This window comes from Haliotis rubra, unplaced genomic scaffold, assembly GCF_003918875.1.
Source record: "Haliotis rubra isolate DU_JTF1 unplaced genomic scaffold, ASM391887v1 Scf292, whole genome shotgun sequence".
NCBI classification, from domain to species: domain Eukaryota; kingdom Metazoa; phylum Mollusca; class Gastropoda; order Lepetellida; family Haliotidae; genus Haliotis; species Haliotis rubra.
Window position 1 is genome coordinate 297152 of NW_025766960.1, and position 7827 is coordinate 304978.

Genomic DNA, 7827 nt, shown 5'->3' on the forward strand with positions numbered 1-7827 from the left:
GCGGTCTTCAGCTGGCGTGGTAACCCTTGGTCTGCCCGTTCTTGGACGGTCTTGTGTCTGGCCTGTCTGTTGGTAACGGCTCAACAAGTTGCTGATGGTTGCTTGGCTGCAAATTGAAGACTCTTGCAATGTGACGTTGTGAGGCCCCCATTTCTTTCATACCAATAGCTCTGTCACGTTCGGCTTGTGAAAGTTTTGATACTGCATGGATGCACTGTTCCACATCTGTATTTGTGCAAAACATTGTGCACGGGTATTTTCAGCAAGTCCATTTATGCTGTTTTTTAAATTGTTCATGCTAGCACGAAAATCACTTAATCACGGACTTATGCCTTGCTACTCGACCACAGAATGTGTTTTGGCGAATGTTTTCTGAAAATATTTCACTTTATGGCAGTATCTGTAATTGCGAAAACGTTAATTTAAAAGTGATAAGTTCCGTTTGCCCGTTAGTTTAGTTGCTTCTAATTTACCACGTACGTCTACTGTTGATAAAGGACCAATGATATTCCGGGTTAGAATTGGTCTTCAGTTTGTCGTAAAAGGTGACTAGTGGGATTTGATGGACATGCTCATTGACGTCAATTAATGAATTGCATGGGCCAGACTTGATTATTTACAGAAACCGTCACTATATTTAACCAACCAACAAACAAAAACATTGAAAGATTTCCGTGGCGGTTTTACACTTCCTATTTGTGTACAAATAACGTCGCTTGTAAATCCTTAAACCTTCTCTGTCTCTCAGCCCCTAGAGCAAATATTTAAACATATATCAGACTTGTATATAGAATTATTTGGAAAGTCTTCAATGCCTCTTGTCGTGGCTGAAATTCAGCATCATCCTGACATTCATTTATATTGTATAAACTAACGGGCAAAAGAAACGATACCAAGTCGAAATCACTGATATTACAAAACTACAAATCAACATTGTGAAAAAGGACAGTGAATTATAATAACAGGTGTATGGGCAACATGCACTCAGTCATTTCACTGGAGTAGCAACAATAACAAGACCATTGAGTCACTGTATAAATGAAGGAATGAAGTGTCTAGGATTCGATCATATACACGTGGTTAGTGTCTGGTATGTCCACCGTACACCTTCCTCTTGAAGGGTTTGGACAAGCTGACGCCGGTTTCCAGGAACAACGGCTCTAGCACGAATCTGACGATCCAAATTGTCCCACACGTGTTCAACTGGTGACATGTCAGGTGACCTGGAGGACCAAGGAAACACATTGATGTTGTTTCTCTGTAGAAAATCCATGACTGCAATATATATATATACGTGCTGTATGAAGACGGACGTTGTCCTGCTGGAACATGATCCGATTACGGCGTTGACGTAGGAATGATAGCACAACAGACGCAGAATATGATTAATGTACCGTTGGGCAGTGAGATTGCCATTCACCACAACAAGATATGTCTTCATATCGTGCCATATGCTCCAAACCATGACACCACGAGCCCTGGCATCATTACTGAACAGCTCGGACCTGCTGCTTGCTCTCTCTGTCTCTGTCTCTCTCTCTGTCTCTGTCTCTGTCTCTGTCTCTGTCTCTCTCTCTGTCTCTGTCTCTGTCTCTGTCTCTGTCTCTCCCCTCCCTCCCTCTCCCTCCTCCCCCTCCCTCCCTCCCTCCCTCCCTCTCCCCTCCCTCTCTCTCTCTGACCACCACCCGATCCGATCCTGTTTTTTGCCTCTTACGACACGCATGGATTACTGAATATCAATTCTAACCCGGATCTTCGGGTCTATCTCACTATAACGAAACACCACATGACTGTACATTGTAGTACAACTGTTGTGAAAGAATTGCTTAAGCATGTATTGCTCAATACTATTGCGAATTCGAATTTGATATAATGATCAGCTGCAGTATGACTGAAGACATTGCACTAAAGTAAAACGCTATTTCTATGACATTGAATTCAACCATTGTACTTGTCTTGTGATACAATGTTCTGTATTCACAGTACAAACACTACCGAAATGTTATTGCAGTTCAAATACTACTACTGCAATGTTATTGTTAAAAAATTACATAAACGATACGTATTAATAATGATAATAACTCCATTCACTTGGTGATTGCTCATAACAAATAAAAGCATTAAAGTTCTGTATTCACAGTACAAACACTACCGAAATGTTATTGCAGTTCAAATACTACTACTGCAATGTTATTGTTAAAAAAATTACATAAACGATACGTATTAATAATGATAATAACTCCATTCACTTGGTGATTGCTCATAACAAATAAAAGCATTTCCCCTTCAACACATAAATATGCTCAAAGCGCACAACTTCATTACCATTACCCCGGATAACCCAAGCTGCAAAGACATGACAAGGACAATTTGATTTTAAGCCCCTTTTATACAGGAATAGTTACAACGACGTGACACAGTGCGATACGGCTACCTGATTCTGAGTTTGATATACCGTCAAATACCGTTATGTCGAAGTTAAAGGAACCAACGTAAATAAAAATAATAATAATATTAAGTCATCTTCTACAGCGCACAGTTTCCAAACTCCAAGTGATTGCTCGCGGCGCTTAATCAGAATCTGATTCTTATTACCCCGGATAACCCAAGCTGCCTGTTAGACGCTAGAAGGTTATAGTTACATGACTTATCCCACCGGGTACCCATTTTCCGCAGTGTTAACAGAGGAAAGTTTTCACAAACTCACTTGCATAAGGTGAGACCACATGTATCACATGGGCTTCGTTGTGGGGCAAGACTGAAGTCCTAAAACTCTCAGGAGCCAGGCTGCCAACCACGGTCACCCATCGAAGGAGTCTCTGGCCCAACATTGCTTAACTCAACTGATTTGTGACCTTAGCTCTGTGCACAGGACCACACACCACCACAGTATGCAGTATGCTCTATTGCAATATTTATTCAGAGAACCAGTACATCGGGTAAGAACACATTTATCTTACCTCACACATAAATGTCGTTTTCTGATTGGCTGAGCGCTCTTACAAGCAAGTAACATTTCAATGTACCCCGCTGTCCATGGCAACTCATTTGGTTAAGAATATCAATAAATATATTTATAGATAATCCATTGCTGACTATAAAAGCAGTTGACCTAGGCTTTTGACTGACTGTTTCATGTATACATGTATATAGAAACGGGAATGTATTAAAATATTGTTACTATCTGACGCTTATAAAAGACTGGGTGATTTAGCTTTACTGTAGTACATCTGGGAAAGATATAGTGGAGTGCAAATGGGACGTATGACAGATTGGGGTAAACCTCATCCACATACTAGGGACTAAACATCACTACACCCAATCTGTGCAATTGCCCATTAGGCCGTTTGTCCAATGCGTGCAATGGGCAATACAGTTTGCTCGTTGCATGCAATGGGCAATCCATTATCTGTTCATTGCACGTAATATTGTGAATGAAACATATTTCTCCAAAACATTTCACATGGGTAACCGGCTTGCTCATATTACTCAATGGGCAGGTAATTGTTCTAGAAAGGGTGCCAGGGTGTGTAGCTTCTACTTCAAAGTTAACAGCACATCAGAAGCATCAACATCCGTTGGATGAACAGGCGCATCAACAGTTGCCTCAGCAGCAAATGGCATGACCTTAACGCGAGCGTCAACACCAGACACGACCCGTGGTGTGAGCCTCACCAGGCATATCGAGAGTAGCGTCAACAGCATCTGGCATATCATCAGCACCAGAGATGTCAAGAAATCTTTCTAGGTCTTCTTCGTTTTGGGATTGGGACATGTGGTTGTGGAACTCGTCTGGTAATGTAGACTTAAGCCCACAGCGTGGCTTGTTCCCAATCAGAACTTGGTAAGAAGACGTCTTAATGGTTTCATGATAATTATGATGTATTTCATAGATCATTGGACGAAGCGAATGCAATAACTGCATCTAGCACAGTTATTGTCATCAGCCTGAGTTTCAAGTTGCCGTTTCTCCTCTCCACAGATCCCTGGCTAGTTGGCAGAAAGCCTTAACATAATAAGACCTTAAATCTCAAACACGCCACTGGGAAAGCTGTTTTGCCAATTGCACGCATTGGTCAAAGGCCTGCTCAATACACTCAATGGGCAGTTGCCCAGATTGGATATGACATAGAAGAGTTAACACGAAATATATAGATTTACATGTATCACACTTGTCATTAATATGACTTTCCAGACAGAAAATATATCTATAGATGCTCGATATTGATTTCTTACGCATTTCACTTTTGAACCTTTTACCGTTGTTTGAGGTATCAGCTCGTTAACGTACGGATAATGTTGTGTATTACTGGACTCGATATTCGATACACGAGCAGTGTTACATATTCACATAACAATTACTTATTCCTCTGATTCATCTTTATAGTAAAGAATTTTTGAACGATTACAAAATACACCAGTTACCAACATGTAAGCATACAATGCGTCATTCCCATGAAATGGCTGTTCGCAGAGTATATGATTATATATACTATTACATATACAACCTTGTGTACTATTATAGATGCAACATTGATCAATAGCGACGAGTCGAACCCAAAGTGTTACTGTATACTTTATGCATCTTTACGTCTGTATGATGTAACGATGCATCGAACTATCGATGGATTGCAATTGTTGAGTCTCCGATAGCAAGTAATCGATGGTAGAAACGAAAAACTATCGATGCAGCGATAGTATGTGTGACTATCGATAATTTAGTAATTGACTTCCGATGATAAATTAGACTACATACGCAGCGCAAAATACAGGATGTTTGGGTGCAGACTTCACTTCAGTGAGTTTATGTTTTAACTGTTTACTTGATCCGGGTTTCAAGTTTCTTGTGATTTACTAAAAGAGACTGGAACTACTTCAACTTGTTTTTATTTCATTTAACTATACATTTATTTTGGAAATGGCTTCAGCTGAGACAATTCAAGGAGAACAAAAACTATTGCAATAGTAGTGTAATAGTATTGCAATAGTTGGTCGCAATAGACTATCGCTATCGCAATAGTATGTTGCAATAGACTATCGCAATCGCAATAGTTGTTTCCTCCTCAATAGTCACCCCTAAAAGTAACACAACATGAAATATGTGAACATGAAAAGAGTTAGCATTAAAGTGGAAAGTTAAACATCATCAATAAAGTAACTATTTACCGGAAAAGTATCCAACAAGCAACAGAGTGACAGCCCAGGTTGTCGCCATCTTGAATGTCAAACGTGGAGTGCTGTTTACTATCGCCTTCTACCCTGATGTTTGACAGAGACCAATGCCACAGAGGAAGTTACCGTGTTGAGGGTACATGTATTTGTTTACTATCGCCCAGGGTGAATACGAACAATGCAAGTGTATGTCTTGTCATAAATCGCTATTAATAGTTTCATATAAATATCGAACAGAGAGCAATACATGCTTGCGCAATAATTTCGCAATAGTTGTACAACAATGCAACACTTGCATTCATATATGTTTTCTTGTAGTGAAATATCAATAGCGGCAATTCCCAATTCTCACCCTTAAAAAAGACTAGCACACCCAGTTATGAGCATAGATCAATGAAGCAGTTTACAAGATATTCTTTGTTGAGTTTCTATGTGTCACCAATGGACCCATAAATATTGTTCTGCAATTTAAAACTTAATCTCTGCAAAGTAATACTATAATCTAAATGGAGACCACTGTGATGCTGAATTTAAAACGATAGCTGAGTCAATGAAGACTTGCCAAATAATTGATTTCTAAACTCAGGTTGGATGACCGTATATATAAATACATTCTCAAGGGTCTGAGAGACAAAGCAGTTTTAAGGCAAGTCCTTGCATGGTACATTATTTGTATACTAATGGGAAGTTGAAAAGGTTCCACGGAATTCTTTTTTCTTTGCTTTGTAACGCCGCAAACAGTAGATGTTTGTGGTAAATGAGAGGAGACGTTTCATTCTGCAAGTATTTTCTGGCAGCGAATATTACAAACCTACCCAAGTACATGAATCTGCTCTACTGCATCTTGCAGCATGTATGTATATTGTCACTGATATCACCCAATTTTAACCCACCACTCACATCCATGGGCGAGCCCCACCTCAGCCCCATCACACACCGAAACAAAACACGACACCATCAGTACACAAACGATAACAGAAGGGAGACGGCGGGAGGATATGTAGGGCGCTGGCAGAGAAATTTTAGCTGTGTAACAGCAGCAATTAGGGGGTGGAAGGATAGCAGATATCAGAAATTGGGTGATATCAGTGATATGTGTGCAACACGCAAGATGCAGAATTATTTTGCAAGTCGTCTCTGCCTTCGTTTAGATTCAGCATCATTCTGGTTTCCATGACAATGCTGCCAGTCACAAGTGTGCCACTGTTAAACTGACCAATGTTAAAGTCCATTTCCTGCCTCCAAACACAACTGCACACATTCAGCCTATGGATGCTGGTATTATCAGAACTTACAAGGCCCACTACAAGCGATCGTCTTGCTGATGACGATCTGCCCCAAGCTCGCAATCTTCGACAAGCGCTCAGATTCATCAAAACAGCCTGGTCCGAAGTGACTGCCACAACAATTCAGAACTTTCGACCTCATCCCCACTCCAGCTGAAGCTTTTTGTCGACGAAGATGACATGGTTTTATCAGAACTACGCGAGTTACTCCAGCGCTTCCCGACGGAAAACGGCGATTTGTAGAATGTCGAGAATTACCTCGGCGCTGACGATGATAAAGACAAGACAAAACAAGATTTTATTAGGTCAAAAACCAAAATAATACATGTCATTGACAATATTGATCTTCAGCACATGGCAGGATTATACACACAGTATAAATTGTTTTAAATATGCAATGATTATGACACTGTCCAAGAGCAAGGGTATATATTGTGTACACTTACAGGTATTCATGTTTATTCCTTTCATTCATTACATAATAAATACATTTGGCAACGTTAAACAGAACTGCATCGTTTTCACTTTTCAGCATTCTGACAAATTTAAACATATTTGCATTTTCAAGGAGGGTAAAGGATAAATATCGCTCACGTATTTACTGATACTTAGGACAAATAAGTAATACATGATACTCGTCTTCAATGCCATGTGGACAAAAGGGACATTTCCTATCAATAAATGGTATTTTTGGTACACTCCATCTACCTTTCTCAATCATAAACATGTGAGAAATGGGGCGAAAACGTGTCAAGGCAATTCTGTACTTTTTAACGACAATATTAGATAAATATTTCTCGAAGCAAAGAGTTTCCCTAATATAAAGATACAATCTGGTTTCACTTAGAGTTGACAACTGGTGTTTCCACATTTGGGAATATATATCTCTAACCCTCTCTGTAAATCGTCTCACAAAAACATCGCTATTGGGAACAAACTGAGCAGCCCACACATAACCAAAACTGAACCTAAAAAGGGTATCTCTCAGCAAACTTGCCCAATTTTCAGTATTAGGATTTACATTCAAACTATCCAATAATGAATTAGATATCAAAAAAATATATCTATTTGGGTTACTTCTCAAAATCTTAATCCAATATTTGATAATACGTACAAGCCTTAAAACTTTCAGAGGATATGTACCCAGTTCTCCACATAAAAATGATGACGGAGTTGACATTTTCACATATAGTATATGTTTCATAAATTTTAAATATACCCTTTCAATGACATCGGCTTCCATAAAACCCCAAACCTCACAGCCATAAGAAAGAATGGGGCAAACAACTGATTGAAATAACTGATATTGTACATCAGGAGTAACCAACTGCTTTTTGACCTTGTTCCGACAAAGATTTCTGAGCCAGGG